At 44.8% G+C, this 16,901-nt stretch overlaps 1 pseudogene; it reads right to left on the bottom strand.

The window, feature by feature from the left end:
- Positions 1 to 9,756: 9,756 nt before the first annotated feature.
- On the bottom strand, positions 9,757 to 10,207 carry LOC108350000 (60S ribosomal protein L26 pseudogene; annotated as a pseudogene).
- Positions 10,208 to 16,901: the final 6,694 nt, after the last annotated feature.

The raw sequence follows: 16,901 nt of genomic DNA, 5'->3' as shown, positions 1-16,901 counted from the left end.
ATTTTCAAACAGAATTGATTTTGTTGCTCTTGACAATGATTTTAGTTACTGTGATGGAGCAGAAAGAACGCCTGGCATACAGCCTAGTCCTAATTTTTCATTTTAATGTTTACTTTTTTTGAACTAGAATCTTCTGTACTCCAGGCTGGCTTTGAAGTTCTGGATCCACCAGGCTCCTTCTTCCAACTGCTAGACTCACAGGTCTGTGTCACACTCAGTTTCTGGGTCTAAAGGGGCCCAGAACTTTGTGCATACCAGACAAGCCTTCTACCTGCTAAGCTACCACAGGCTAGACCAGCCCAGCCCTACTTTATCCCTGAATCCCAGCTTCTTGTCTGAGTGGGAGTGGGCTAAGAAAACAGGGGATTGCACTTGTCTTATGAAAAGAATCTTCATTCTGCCCTACATAAGACTGCCATGGAGGAGAGAGGAAACTGGTGTTGTCCTGAGCTGCAGACAACACCATGGCTTAGATCAAGACAAAGGAAGAGAGGAGCCCTTGACTTAGCCAAAGACAGCCAGGTGCAGGATGCACTGAGAGATGTCAGATCCTGGTCCCCATCCCAGTACCAGTGATACTGATGGTAGTGGAACCATGTAAGAAGTTCCTCCAGACTCTCTATAAACAAGTGCAGCTTCTGTTCCATCTACCTCAGAGGTTTTGTGTGTGAAAACATTTTGAATATATAATAAATAGCATGTGCAGATAGGGATTTTTATACCCAGCTGAAAATTCCTTGCCCATTTATAATCATCTGGTGCCAGTGGTTTACCCAACCGTGCTTTTCTACTCCTAGTTATGAAGATTAGCCTAGATACTTTAACACCAGCATGCTAAGTCTTATGTGCCTTAGAGAATGCAGCTGAGTCACCAAACCATCACCTGCAGCCTGTGATAGCGGCACACTCTTGTTTTCTTCCCAGCAGTGTGATACAGAGTGGAAAGAAGAAGCTTCTCCTTATAAAACAATTGCAATCCTTTCTTTTCTTGGCAGCTCCTCTTCAGAAAAGAAGCTGGGACCCAGAACAAAAGTAGGGCTGGGCTGAAGGGAGGTGGCTGCAGGGAGGTGGCTGCCTTCAGGGAGGTGACTGGCTGCAGGGCGATGCCCATGGGGCTCTCTGTCTGCTGTTGATAATTTATGCTGAAACACTGGTAGCCTGTAGATATGGGGTCACATTCAAAACTCACATTGTTATAAAAGCCACAAAGGCAGGTAGAAAAGCCACAATATCAGCCTTGTTATCGCAGTCCTTTGAAGTGGAAGCAGGAGGATCAGGGGTACAAAATGATTCTTGACCATGCAGCAAGCTGGAGGCTATCCTGTCTCAAAACAAAACAAAGTAAAACAAAACAAAGCAGGAGTCCATCAGTAACTGCTGTATTTCTTCGGGGATTCATTGATTCTTGAATCCTTAAAGTTCCAAGGGCCAACCAACTTTTGAGGAAAATGGCTTTTATTAATTTCATCTTTCTCGTGCCCCTTTCAGGAACCCTGGAGTCTAGCATTTGCCTCGGAAAGTAGAATCAGTCTCCAACTTTGCTATGAAACACAGAAGCGAATTCACAGTGCTATCGAAAGCACAGGCTGAGCCCTGTTCAGCCCAGGCACTCTACAACCCAGGCAGCCACTAACATCATGACGTTTGCGCACAGAGTGAGCAAAGCACTGAAAACTCTGCTGTAGGCCACTGAGGCAACACGGTCCTGCCGTGCTTTCCAGAAAACTGGAGACTTAGAGAACTGGCAAGATACCCATGTACTCTGCTCACATGCCTGACTTTACTTTTAAGTATAAATTATCCCCTTAAGCTATGTGTACACTTTCTTCCTGTAACCTTTGAGAAATCAGACCCATAGAGCAAGAGGACCCACACCTTTACACACCTGTATACTGTCATGCACACATATATGTATACAACATACATCTATGTATACATATATACCATAGAGAGAGAAAAACACACATGCATGCACACATAAACAAAAACACATATACAGATATACAAGCACACATATATATATAAATGTACACATATGTATACAAACACACATATATACATGTACATAGTCATGCATATCTACATACATAATACACACACATACATAGACATACACATGTACAGATGTATCCAAATGCACAGGTACACACACATGCTAAATATATACATTTACATAGACACATATATGCATATACACATACACATGCATCAGACACATAGGTGCACATACAGTCACAAACACACACAGGCATTCACAGTGTGTAAATAGATACTGCCAGTGCTCTCAAGCTTCCTTTCTACCTGTAACATTTCTAATGTACATGTAACATGTGACATTATATGCTGCTGACTGTTGGATTAAATGTTATTGATCATTTTATAACCTCACTGAGTAAATTATTCAGAAGGCCAGAGGGCAATCAGTTAGCTCAGAGTTCCAGATTGGGCAAACTTATTAACAAGGCACTGGCCAGGGTCAGGCATTAAGAAGTACACTTGGCCTGCCAATCTACTCCATTCTGGAGCCTGAGCTGAAGACTCCTTACAGCTAATGATTGTCAGTGAACTCGTGTACAAAAAAGCTGTACACAGTCCGTGAAAGAGCAATCACAGGAAGCATGGGGTGAGCAGGCTGAGTGATAGAGGGGAATGGCCTGAGTGATGCAGCCCGTCTTCGGAGCTGAGTATGATCCAGACAGAGCACTATCTCCTAATAAGATCATAACTCAGCATACGGACAACAGGCCTTCATCCCAATCACAGTCATAAAGGATGAGTCCACCCTGGTGTCAGCTCAAGGGTCTAATCGTGAACAAGTCTCACAGACGATCCAAATTGTAGGGCTGTGCTCTATAATGTCCTAGTCAGAGCACCTATCCACCTGGGCAGCCCGAGACCTCAGGAGCCATCTGCCATTCTAGCCTGGTGTTAGTTGATGAATATGAAGGCTGTACTCCAGCCTTTTGCACACAGAGTGTACACTATGACCAGAAAAAAACCCTTTTTTATGATCAAAAAACTCATGCATGTGTATCTGCATACATGTATATTTGCATGTGTGCCTAGTATGTCTCTGTGTGCCTCTATATATGCCTGTGTGTGTTGTGGTCTGCATCTATATGTATATGTCTGTGTGTCTGCATGTCTATATGGGTCTCTATGTACTTGGATTCATAGTCTTGTACAAATGCTTTAAGTAAGAAAATGTCTTATTCCATTATTTCTTTTTCCTCCCTTTCACAAAATTAATTAATTAACTCATGTCAACTCCTAATCAGACCACAGGATTTTCATTCCACTTCTACACTGAACTGTGAAGTGGCAGGATAACTACCATGCTCTTGGCTCTGAGTGTGACAGCCTTACCCAACAGTCAGTCAATCGAGAAGACACATAGATCAGAACCTACAGAAAGCAGAAGAAACGTTAAAAACTTAGAGGAGCTACTGGTTAGGGCCACTGGCAGCCCTCCTAGAGGACCCGGTTCAATTCCTAGCACCCACATGACGGCTCACATGGCAGCTCACAGCCATGTTACTCCACTTTTAGGGGATTTGACACTCTCTTCTGGATTTCAGGGTACACTTGTGGTATATAGACAGACATGCAGACAAAACACCCATACATATAAAATATTCTTTAAAAAAAAGAAGCAAAAGGAGAAAATTAGGTAACAAGAATGAGAAAAGGGGGGAACACATGGGAAGCAAGGGGGCTATGAGAAATCCTCTAGCAGACGGGGTGTGATCAGGAGTCTGAGATAAGACACGAGCCTGTTACTGCAAACCTGCCCCAATGAACACTTCCCCTTCATGCTTATCTATCATATGGTATTTCAAACTCATTCATAAAATGTAAAGAGTTCCATTAGAAGAGGAACTGCCTAACCATTCTGAAAAGTCACCACTTTACATTTAAATTTCCATTTACACTCTAGCTGAGTTGGGTGTTTGATGGAGCTTTTAATTGCTTTTTTAGAAAGGGCTCTAAGGACACTGCTATATCTTCTTCTTTTAGGTCCATCATGGTGTCCATGTCAAATCTGCCCCCAAAGCAAACAATGCATACAATTAACTTCCAAGTGAACGGTAGTGTTCTAAGCCAGGAACGGTGGCACACATCTGTAGCCCCAGTATTTGGTAGGTTGAGGCAAGGGGATCATGAGTTTGAACTCACCTGAGCTAAATTCTGTCTCCTAAAATGATGATGATGATGATGATGATGATGATGATGGTGGTGGTGGTGGTGGTGGTGGTGGTGGTGGTGGTGGTGGTGGTGGTGATGGTGATGATGATGATGGAGATGACGATGATGATGGTGGTGGTGATGATGGTGGTGGTAGTGGTGGTGATGGTGGTGGTGGTGGTGGTGATGATGATGATGATGATGTAATTCACTTCTACAGAGAGGCAACAAGCAAAGGTTCACACAGTTCCAGTTCTAAATGACAACTCGTGACATTGGTCACCCTTTCTCCCATGACTGTAACATCCAGAGAGTTCAAACAGATCAGTCTGGTGACAATCTGCAAAGAAAACACACAGCCCTGACTGCACAGGGAGGCAAGTAGCCCTTTCCTCCCAGGCCTCCTCCCAGAATCTGTCTCCATTATCTTTCAGCACAAATCAGCGACTTCCTGAGAGAGGAAGAGCAACTTCCAGGCCCTCGGCCAGTGCGGAACCAGTCAGCCTCACAGCCTGCAGCTCACCACTCTGGCCCTCCTACTAACTGTGTCTGTGTCTGATGCCTAAAAGCAGTGGCTGGGCCTGCTTGTGGGTATCTAACCCATGGCTGAAGGATCTCACCTTTGCCCATTGAGGAGCAGGGAGGATGTTGACAGACCACAGGGCAGGTAGAGGAAAGCAGACGCAGGAACTCTCCATGGGTTTCCTCCTCAGAGCTGGGAAGAGAGCTGTCAGTACACACAGGAAAAATGTTAACTATGGACTCAGAAATTAAAGCCTTGTCATTTCGGGATAAAGGGTGTACAGTAACTCATAATTTATCTCAAGTTTGTGCGTCTAGAATAAACATATTTTTAAGTTATCAGTCTCATGCTTTAAATTGCATCAGACCAAATTACCATTCCTGAAAGGACAAATGCAACTTTCAGCATAAAACTTCAGAACTTTTCATGAAAATGGATAATTTTCTACCCCCCCCCTCTAAAAATAGCAGGACTGGGGTTGGGGGAGTCTAAGGTGAATTGGTGGTTCTCCTTCAGAATTGAAAACATCAATACCAAAACCTTACCTGAATATGGGGTTTCTACCAGACTCTCAATGCTAGTTGCATTTTAAGCCTCTCCTGGCTCCACAGGATTCTAGGAGCTAGTGCTTAATTCAAAGGCAGGAAGAGACAATGCAGCCAACCTCGCACCAAACCTCCCAGATGTTTCAGGAACTGGCAGTGCCCCGTTCCCCGCCCTCCACTTAACTTGTCTTCATTATCTTCATTCTCTTATACTTGATATTCAATACAATATTTAAACATTTTCATTTTAAAATTAATCATTTTAACCCAATGAAACAAAGTAAAAACTGGTAAATAAAATATACTTTGTTTTCTGTCTGTGAAAATAAAAAAACGCACTTTCTGAGACGTGTAGGATGGATGCCCTCAGAACGAGGCAAGTCTTCTAGACTCAGTCACACGAGCCTCCACATGGGTGCTGCATGCACGCTGTGCTCCCACGGGAAGCAGATGGGTTAACGCTTGCTCATTTCATATTCAGAAGCCTTTATTAAATGCCCACTGGTTACTATGAGAACATCCACAGTGCAACCCATTTTACTGCAGGTGCCTTGTAGTCCTCTGTCCCGAGTACTCAGAGAGCTCTTCATCTTAACAAATGTTCCATAGGAAAAAACATTATAGAACAGGAAATAAATATGGGCAGCAAGTAAGCTACACTAGAACTTTTTCTTTAAAGCACACAAGTGATGAAAAGATAGGAGTTACGAGTTAGAAAATATAGTTTGTTTTTAAACAATATCGCATGGGGCTAGAGAAGAGCTCAATGGTTAAGAGAATGCTCTTGCAGAGGTTCTGAATTTGGTTCCTGGCTCACCCATGGTAGCTCACGACCACCTGTAATTCTAGTTCCAGGATATCTGACCCTCTGTTCTGGCACCAAACATGCACATGTTATGCATACTTGCATTCAGGCAAACACTCCTACCATAAGAGAGAGAAAGAGAGAACAGCAAGTTTGACTATGTGGACAACCAAGTTTTTCTGAAAGAGAGTCCAGTGCTAAGCCAGTTACTTCCACCACTGCCACCAGTCCCTGTCCCCAGTGAAATAGATCTAAGTGTCCCCTGATGACTCTGGCTGTCACATACCCTACCACACAAGGTGCTGCACATCTGTGGCATTATCAAAAAGATATTGTGCAGTCCTACCATGGTGGGATTTAATCCACTGAAAACGTACTCTAACCCTGCATTGTAAGGAAGGCCATGGTCACAGACAACACAGAGGATAGGAGGACAATTAGTATAGGAGAGAAGAAAACACTGTCACAGGAGGCTAACAGCACCCACAATCCCTTGAATGAACGCTGAAGGACACTCAGAAGCCTGGAGTCTACAAAGTGAAGACAGACTAATGAACATTCTGAAGCCTGTGGACCAAGCCAGGCTCAGAATCAGAACGCCAGGTCCTGGGGCCCATGTACCCCAAACACAAGGTCCTGGGGACCATGTACCCCAAACACAAGGTCCTGAGGACCATGTACCCACAACAAGGTCCTGGGGACCATGTACCCCAAACACAAGATCCTGGGGACCATGTACCCCAAACACAAGGTCCTGAGGACCATGTACCCACAACAAGGTCCTGGGGACCATGTACCCCAAACACAAGGTCCTGGGGCCCATGTACCCACACACAAGGTCCTGGGGCCCATGTACCCCAAACACAAGGTCCTGGGGCCCATGTACCCACACACAAGGTCCTGGGGCCCATGTACCCCAAACACAAGGTCCTGGGGACCATGTACCCCACAGCCAAGAACCTAAGCATTTCAACAGCAGGCACATTCATCACTGTCTCATTGTGAGCAAATGCTTAATAAAAGCAACTTAGGGAAGGATCTACTTTGGCTGTAGTTTGAGGGTCCAGTGCAGCACGCAGGGAAGGCACAGCATCAGGAGTGTGAAGCTTTTGGTCACATGCACCCCACAGTCAGGAAGGAGAGAGAGATGAATGCTCCTGCTCAGCTTTCTTTCTCCCTTTAGTCCAGAACTCCAGCCCATGAAAAGGTGAATCAAGGCAAGTCTTCTCTGCTCAGTTAACCTTCTCTAGAAACACCCTCTCACACACATCCAGAGGCATGTTTATAGATGACTCTAAATCCCATCAGTTTGCCAATGAAGATCAATGTTCATGCTATGTCCTGGGAAGAACCGAATGCAGAATTCTTCTAGTCACTGATCACCAGCACTAAGAATGGCTAAGGAAATCGGAGAACAGAATTAGCCCAGGCTTTCTTACCCAGCTGCCCTCACTCAGCTAGGCTAACTCAACTAAGCAGTCTCATCAGCTTGAGCATTGAGTATTTGCCCACAAAAGAGAACAGTCTTGGATTTCACAAAGACCCTGTACTGGTAAAGATGTGAATTGTAATTCATGACAAAGGGAGAAATATTGACAGCCAGAGAAGAGTAAGCAGTCATGGGCATGAGCATAGGAATGAGAGAACATTTCTAGCTAAGGACAATCCAGGCACACAGTAGGGGGTCACACCTCCCGTGTGCACTCTCCTCACAGTATACCCACCTTGCCTTGCAGTGTCTTAATTTCCTTTCCTGTTCCTTCTGGTTCACAGTTCAAAGGCACTATCATGGCAAGAAGTCAAGGAGCAGGAGCTCCTTTGTCACAGGGCATTTACAATCGGAAAGCAGAGAGGGATGAACACAGGCTGCTGCTCAGCTCCCCTTTCCTCCATTCATACAATCCAGGATCCTGGCCTAGGAATGGTGCCGCCCACCTTGGGCGTGTCTTCCCACCTTAAAGAGCATAATCAAGATAATCCCCCATAGGCACACCCAGAGGCCTGTCTCTGGAGTGATACTAGATTTTGTCAAGTTGACAATTAGCACTAACCGTAACATCTTATAAAATGTTCTGATGCTGTGTAAAGTGATATGGAGTGTCCCCTTCCAACCTCCAAGGCTTTGTTGCCAGTTGAGATACCATTGGATTATGAGGGAGCTGCCTTCGTCAATGGTTAATCAGTCCTTTAATGAGCTGAACTGGGACCTTGGGAGGTGGGGCCTAGCTGCAGGAAGTAGGTCTCTGGAGGCATTTGCCTATGAAGGGGACAGCATGTTCCTAGGTCCCATACCCCAAGTCTCTTACTCTTTCTAGTGCTCTCTGTTTCCTGGCTACCATAACTAATCAGTTTTCCTCTACTGTGTTCTTCCATATGATGTTTCTGGCTTGTCCTAGGCTGAAAGCCACGCAGCCAACCAACCACAGAAAGGGATCCTTGAAAGCAGGAGCCAAAGTAAATCTTTCCTCCTTTAAATCAACCAAGTCATGCATTTTGTTAGAGTGACGGATGCAGACTCCTAAATACACTGTTTCTATTAATACAGTTGAAGCTGCGTTTAAATTGAAATCTGTTCCAAAATCTACACATGGAAATTAATCTCCCACCTTTATATATGTTCTGCATTCACGTACATAAAATAGATTAGCTGGATGACGGGAAAGCATATTTGCGAAGATGTCTAAGAATTTATCTGAGAAAAGAAGAAAGTGGAATGGAAACAGGTCTAGCTCTGACACGTCTCTGTGATCACAGAGACCATGGCTCACGTTACAGGTGAGACCTACACTGCATCCTTTCAGTGTTCATTGACCTCACTGATATTTCCTCCAGTTTTCAATGAGGAGACTGAGATGTGGGGAGGGTGAACAGCAGAGTCGCTGAACTGAAATCTCACAAGGGACAGGGTGACAGATGATGTCACTAGAGGTAGCAGAACCCAGATGCTAAGAGGAAGACACTGATAAAGAGATAACGGGGGCGGGGGGGTCGCAACTGCAATCATGCAACAGGAGCAAAAGGCATCCCCAAAGGGAAATCTCACAGGGAAAGGAGATGTTGGCTGCAGTGTCTTTTGGGAAACCTGTCCTCTGTGCTGACTTCTGCAGAAGCATCATGAGGCAGAAGTGACTAGTAGCCACCACCAAAGCATGTTGATTTGCCAGTGAAAATCTATAGAGAGGAAACAGCATTCGTGCATCTCTAAGGGAAGGATACACAGCATGACACATGTTCCACATGCTCATGATGATGGTCCCATCCGAGAAGATGCTGCCCTCCACGCAAGGGTGGCTGCAGAAGAAAGAGCTCCACTTGGAACACTGTCAGCCTAAGTGGAAAAATCGCTTTGGAAGAGGGTTCCCATTCCCCCACATAGATTCATAATTAGCATGATGAGCTAATCTAACCAGGAGTCCATCTATTCAATACATTTTAGTCACAACTGACACCCTCCATGGCCTCCTAGCCCTGAATAGATATTAAATTTAGTCAGCATTTGTCTGTCTGTTGGTCTGATTGTCACATTGAACATATTTTCTGAGTATTTTTATATGACATGATTTGCCCCTTAATCCAAAACATAATGCTGTCAGCTGCAAGAGAAAAGGCCATTAAGTCATTGTTTTTGCACCTAATGTCCACATTCATCTTTTTTTCTACCTAAGCAGTCTTTAATGAAAGCCGTGCATGAGATGTCTCTACTCCTGCGTGTTCTCCGTCGTTTCTTCCTTGTAGTTAACCCTCTCCTTCCCTACTTGTCAGGACTTGGCTTTCCTCTCCAGAATCTTCTTGCAGTCCTTGTCCAGCTTTGGCCTGGTGATACCCACCTTGGTCAGACGGATGCCCACACAGACAGTTGTGCCATTAACCTTCTCTCACTGGACTTGCTTGATGTCCATGAAATATGTCATAGAGGATGTGTTTCTTCCTGCACACTTGGACCGCTTTGCCAATCTGCTGGCCTTTGTAGTGTCCTCGAACAACCTGAACTTTATCATCCTTTCGAATGAACATAGACCAAGTGATGTACTTCTGTCTCAGTTCTTTGGAAAGAGGGGAAGACATAATCTTCCTCCAAATGTGAGAAGGTGCATTGAAATGCTGTTTGCAGTTCTTGCTTTGGTCAGAAGTCCCGAAGGGATTGAACATCTTGGCAGCTGCAATCCAGCAATGGCCACTAAAGGGGCACTCATCTTTTTTTTTTTTTAAGAATAATATCTTTATCATCTTAATTAGTCTCTGCTTGTGTGTGATATTTTTAAGTGATTAATGCATATTTTTACTTCAAACATCTCAGAACTCAGTCAGTAAATCTTTATGAGATATCTAATTGGTCAATGAACTATAAAAAGATTTTAACCAATAAATATAATTCACAAAGAAACTTAGAACCTTACAATTTAGTCAGCATGTCCTCTAAAACTCTCATAGGCAAAGCATAATTGTTTATAATTTTTATAATACTTACATTTATTTTATGTGCATGCATGTTCTGCCTGTGTGTATGCATGCACCACAAACATAGTGTCCACTGGAGTCCTCGGAAGCTGCGGAGTGTTTTATAGTGCTGAGAACAGAATCTGGGTCCTCTGTAAGAGTAGCCAGTGCTCAAAACTGCTGGCCCTGCTCCCTGCACCACTTTTTAAATAAATTTGCAAGCTGCTTTTTCTATCTCTAAAGGGTGATGGTTATTCCTCTTTAAAAAAAACACTTAACCATCTTAAGAAATCTAGCCTATAATAAGATTTCTATTTCTATGACAACAGTAAAAATTATGTCTGATATTTTTACTTTCTTCTTTCTAAATGCAGCAATGATCTAAGCTTCTGAGGGGGAAACAATCACAGGAACACTTGCTTTTTAAGTGAGAATGTTACGTTATCAGCTCACGATTTCCATGGTGTTACGATTCCACTGGCTGGCATGTTCCACACTGACTGAAGGACTCAGGCCTCTAAACCCACTGACTACAAAATGGAAATGTCTGTTTCTTCTTTCAGAAAAGAAACCACCACCCTGTGATTAAAACTCCCCACAGTTGTTCTTAAAGAGCTTTAACTGTTTTCAAAAAACTTTTTTTTTCTATTTTTACCAGAAATTGTCCTCTCCACACAAACACGGTGCCACGCTCTATGAGCAGTTGGCAACTGAGTGACTGAGAGTAGTCAGCCCGTCTTCTCCCCCGCTTCCTCTTCTCTGTCCACAAGGACAGGGTGGGTCGCTTTGAAGATTTCTAGTCTTTCCACAGTGACCTCCTTTTCAGCTGTGGCTTCCCTCAAATGAACAGACTGCCCAAAACATCCTCTTAGCCATGCAGCATTTGCCACAGAGTACTGAATTTTTAACCACTCTAATGACAGTAGGAAAATCATGAGTTCAAAGACAGCCCGGAGTAGAGAGTAAGACTGTGAGGGTGAGGGCTCAGGGAGGGAGGCAGAACGAATGAGGGAGAGATTCAGAGGCCCAAGAATCCCCAAATGGCAACAAATCAAATTCTAAAGGCAGAAGAATCCAAGTCTGATGTCCACAGCAAGCGAGGGGACCAGTACCTGTATTAGGAGCGTTTTCCTCTCCTTTGTATTCTTGTTGGGACTGGTCTGATGGCACCTGTCCCAGTGTGCTTCACTGTTGAAGTTAACCCCAAAGGTGTGAGAAGAAAGACCACTGACCCAAGTCATCATGGCCAAATTAAAACAAGCAACTAATTAAAGCAAACATTTTCATTCTTGTACATGGGTGGCCAGATTTAGACATAAGGAAGACAAGGTTTTTATAGTTCAGACATAGGGGGATTTGGTGGGCAACATAGGCAGGGTCACAGAAACAGAACACAAGCATAAGGCAGTCATAACAACTCCTGAAACAGGGACATGGTTGCAAGGTGGCCCTGACAAGGTCGTCATAACGACTGGTAGTCATAACCTTTTGAAGCAAAGGTAGGGGTCACAGGATGGTTATAACTTGGCTGCCATTTCCAGGAACAGGCAGTACAGAGCCATGTGTAGTTCAGGTCACAAGTGGGGCACAGCATAGCCCAATCCTTAAGAAACAGAGGTTTACACACAAACAAGGATGAGCCTACCTACCTTTACTGTCAGATGGATTTCAAGCACAAGATGGAGGCAGACTGGTTCATCAGTTGCCAGGATGACATATTGACCAGAAGCAACTGCAGGGGAAGAAAGGGTTTATTTGGCTTACAGGTTACAATCCATCATCCAGAGAAGCCATGGTAGGAACTGCAGCAGCCACCATGAGAAAAAACTGCTTACTGGTCTGCTCCCCTGCTGGCTTGTGGCCTGATCCCCTGCTAGCTGCATCTCTCTCTCTCTCTCTCTCTCTCTCTCTCTCTCTCTCTCTCTCTCTCTCTCTCTCTCTTCCTTTCTGTTGTTCTGTTGTTGTTTGTTTGTTTTTCTTTTGCAACTCCCTTTGTAGACCAGGCTGGCTTCGAACTCAGAGATCCACCTGTCTCTGCCTCCCAGGTGCTAAGATTAAAGTGGGTTAAAGGCCTGCACCACCTGCATGCCACTTCCACCTGCTCAGCCCACCTGTCGAGTAATGGTGGGGGCCTTCCTTCTAAAAATCAAGAAAATGTCCCTGCAGACATAGCTACAGGCCAAACGGATGGAGGCAGTTCCTCGATCCAGGGTTCTTCTTCCTAGGTGTGCCAGGTTGACAGCCATGGTTAACGTCCACGTGCCATTTATGCAGAAGTAGGTCTTTCCTACCCTTTGACCTATACTGCGGAAATACTCACAGACACCCCCAGTTCTCTAGACATCTCCTGACCCAGGCAAGGTAACTCCCAAAATTAACTGTCTGAAAGATGTTGCATGAGTCCAGTCATGTGTCATTTTGAAAAAGCTAGAGCATGTCAACAGTGAATGGTGTCTGAACTTGAAGGGGGAGAGATGAATTAACAGAGCAGACATTTAAGGCAAGGGCTGATCAGTGGGCACTACGGTAGACACCTGACAGTGTACCCTTGTCAAAAGCCACTAAGCACAGACCACCCATAGTAAACCCCTGTGACCCCCCAATTGTAAGAAATGGTCTCTTCTGGCATTAAGAGGGTAATGTTAGACAGGCTACATGTGCGTATGGGCATGATGGGAAAAATCTATGCCTTTATTTCAGTTCAGCTGTGAACTATGAACCTGCTATTTTTTCAAAGCCTATACTTTTAATAAAATGTGATCATTCAAAAAGGATACCTCGAATTCTGCTAGCCATGGGTTGATCTACAGGCACAGTTCCTGTCCTTACTAAAACATTTCAGATATAGTTGCCCTTTGGATGGAAGGAAAGGAATTTGTACTAATACAGATTCAAATGGGGGTGGCGGGGAGTAGCTTAGATTTGTGAAATGCTTGAAAGGCAAGCACTGGAACCTGAATTCAATCCCAGAACTCAGGAAAAGGGGGAGGGAGAGTAAGGGCTGGAGAAACGGCTCAGTAGTAAGAGCTCTGGCTCTTCTACCAGAGAACCTGGGTTCAATTCCCAGTACTCACATAGTGGCTCAAACTGTCTGTAACTCCGGTTCAAGGGTATCTGACACCTTCACATAGGCATACATGCAGGAAAAACACCAGTACACATACAATAAGGCTGATACTTACAATCCTAAAACTTTGGAGGCAGAGGCAGGAGGATCCTTAGGGATCCCTGGATCAAAGTCAATGAGGGATCTTGTGTTAAAACAAAAAAGTGGCCGGTACTTGAGGACCTTTCACATACTCACACCCCCCCCAGGGGAAAGACTTCAGTGCCCCTCCCATTGGGCCCTCACCCTCTGAGTTAGTTAATGTTCTTGACACTGTGACAGAAGCAACTAGAGGGAGGGGCGGTTTATTTTAAAGTTTCAGATTACAGTCCATTATGGTCAGGCATGGAGGCTGGAATGGTGATGGTGATGGTGGTGGTGGTGGTGGTGGTGGTGGTGGTGGTGGTGGTGGTAGAGGTGGTGGTGGTGGTGGTGGTGGTGGTGGTGGTGGTGGAGGTGGTGGTGGTGGCAGCTTGCAGGGCAATTTTCTCACTTCTTGGTAGATCTGGAAGCAAAGAGAGCTAAGGGCAGAAGGGTGCTACGCTATGACACACAAAGACCCAAAGGAGCACTGACCAGTAGAGACCAACATGTGAGGCTGTGGGGACAGTTCACATTCAGAGCATGACACACTGTAAAGCTTGGTCTCAGGAATCCCCACTAAGTTTCATTTGAGGCAAGAGAACTGCAGCCTAAATACCAAAGGGTCTTCTGTCCTGTGTCTGCCTTAACGCGAAGGCACAGGCCCTTTTAGTTTTCGGAATCTTATTGGGGACCTCAAAAGATTTTTCACCTACATGAAAAGTTAATCTAGGCTTGGAGATGGCTCCATTGACAAAATACTCATCATAAAAACGTGAGGCCCCGACGAGGTTGACTTGATTTTATGAGAGTTTCTTCTCAGTTGAAGTTCACTTCTCCTGGATAACTCCAGCCTGTGTCAAGTGACATAAAACTAGCTGGCACACATACACCATACACATACAAATAAATTTAAAAATCAAAAGAAAAAAGACTAAGGCGGATAGCATCTGAGGGATAGCAGCTAAGATTGACCTCTAACCTGCATACATGCTTGCACACACATGAAAATGCATGTAAGTGCATACACACACACACACACACACACACACACACACACACACACACACACACACGGGTGGAGCTGGAGGTTCAATTCATGTCTATACACTAACATCCAGATCTGCTGTGTATAAGTCACCACTCTGCAGACTAGGGCTCAGATAAACAAGAGGTAGTTTTGACCTTATTTAGTTAGTGTTGGATGAGACAAAATGCAGGGGAGTAAGTTAGGGAGGAGGAAAGTTGAGAATGGCAGTAAGCTTGTCTTATAGGGTATGGCTATGGCATGTGCTTCTATTTCTCTCTTCAGAGAGAGTGTGAAAGGGTCACCTAATCAGGTTTGCAATTAACCATTTAGAGGCTGCCTATAGGAAGCTTGAATCACCAAATCAAACCCAGCAAGTCCAGGCCTTGAAGCCACTCTCTGCTGTGACTACTTCCCTAAGTGAGAAAGAGCCAATGTGTTAGTCTAGATTCTGTAACCCAGAGTTAGGACACAAAGCTCAGGCCTTACAAGGCAGGAAATTTGCTTATCATACCATTAGGGGCCCACTCAAAGTGTGTTTAGCAGCCTGTCTGATGCCTTAGTCTGGTGACCAGTACTAACACCCCATTAGCACCGCACTAGCCTGAGGCTTGCTGGAGAATCCTAGGCCGAAAGGATACCTGCCTCAGTAGTCAGTGAGTCTTAAAAGTAAAGTGCATCTGAGATCTGAGTAGTGTTTCCCAAAAGAAATAGGAGGGCAGAAACACATTTTAATATCCAGCTGGCACAGCAGCAAAATCTAGGAGCACCTGGGCAACAACACATGTCACCAAAGTCTACAACTGACCTGCACAATCCCTTGGTCTTGTCTGCTTTCTGTATGCTACCAGCATTGCTACTGTCTGTGCACCACTTGATCTAGGGATTCGTGCCACCTCTGTGGCCGGCCAGCGGCACTGAGATGACCATGCCATGGCTTAAAATGCTCCCCAAAAACTGACAGGAAACTGACTACCCAAAATAAACACAGGCGCACACACAGTTTTTAAACATTTTGTTCACACAGGGGCAGCATCTCCTCTAAGACAAGGGTAGCTTGGCCTGCACACGTCCTTTGATCAGGCGACAACATTCCATGTGGGACCTGAGCCCTCTGCAGATGCCTCCACAGACCCAGCAGGCGAACAGTCAAACACTGACTCAGAAAGTTAACATGAGTCTTCCATAGCCGGGCATCTCAGAAACTTCAGAACTGTTATTTGAATGGCAAAGTCAAGGGCTCTAACACACAAAGGTAGGAAAGAGGGGTTCTTTTTTCTTTTCCTGTGTTTCTTTTTGCGTGTTAGTGAGCGCCTGTTCATGAGTGTAGGTGCATATACATATGTGCGTGTGCAGGGTACAGTGCATGGAAACCTTAGATATCACCTTCCATTTTGTCTTTGAGACGGTCTTCCCCTAGCCTGAAACTCTACCAAGGAGGCCATGCCAACTGGCCAGAGCTCCCAATATCAGCCTCTGTATCCAACATCAGCATCAATGGGGCAAACGTGTGCATTATAGTCACACGTGTTTGAACACAGAATCTGGGTCTGCTGATGGGCTACAAAGGCAATTTTTCTCTTGGACATATTGAGTAGTCTGTGCACTAGGCTGCCCAGTTTCCATTCTGACCCATCCCAAGAGGTCTACTGTGGAATTTCTGCATATGTAACACAGCTGGTAGCCAAGTTGCAGATTTTGGACTTTAGATTTCAGACAGAGCATGCTCAAGTTGACCTTCATGGTGTTAGTAAAGGTGAAAGTGAAGAGAAAAGGCATACATCTCCGAATGCATCCCCTCACCCATGAGCGGGGCTGCTTCCCTGTGTATTGAGCAGAGCTTCAAATACTAGACGAGTCTTGATGATTGTTGGCCCCTCAGATGGGATGCCCTGTGGTGCTTATTTTCTTCTGCACCTTTAGCATTGTTTCCATCTCATGTTGAGTAACCAAACGATAAATCCCTTAGGTTGGTGAGATGGCATATCAGCCAGAGATGCTTGCCAGCAAACCTGAAATCTGAGACCCACATGATAGGTATAATGGTTGTCAAGTTGACTATATCTGGAATGAACTACAATCTAGACTTGGAAGGCTCATCTGTGATCCTGATCTTGGGGCTGGGAGATACAAGTTTCTGACCTGGATCTTGGCATGGAGATCTTGAGGCATAGTGGCTATGAATCCCAGGA

The sequence above is a fragment of the Rattus norvegicus genome, chromosome 2 (genome assembly GCF_036323735.1).
Source record: "Rattus norvegicus strain BN/NHsdMcwi chromosome 2, GRCr8, whole genome shotgun sequence".
Taxonomy (NCBI): domain Eukaryota; kingdom Metazoa; phylum Chordata; class Mammalia; order Rodentia; family Muridae; genus Rattus; species Rattus norvegicus.
The sequence above is the reverse complement of the archived record's forward strand: the minus strand, read 5'-3'. Positions and strand labels throughout refer to the sequence as shown.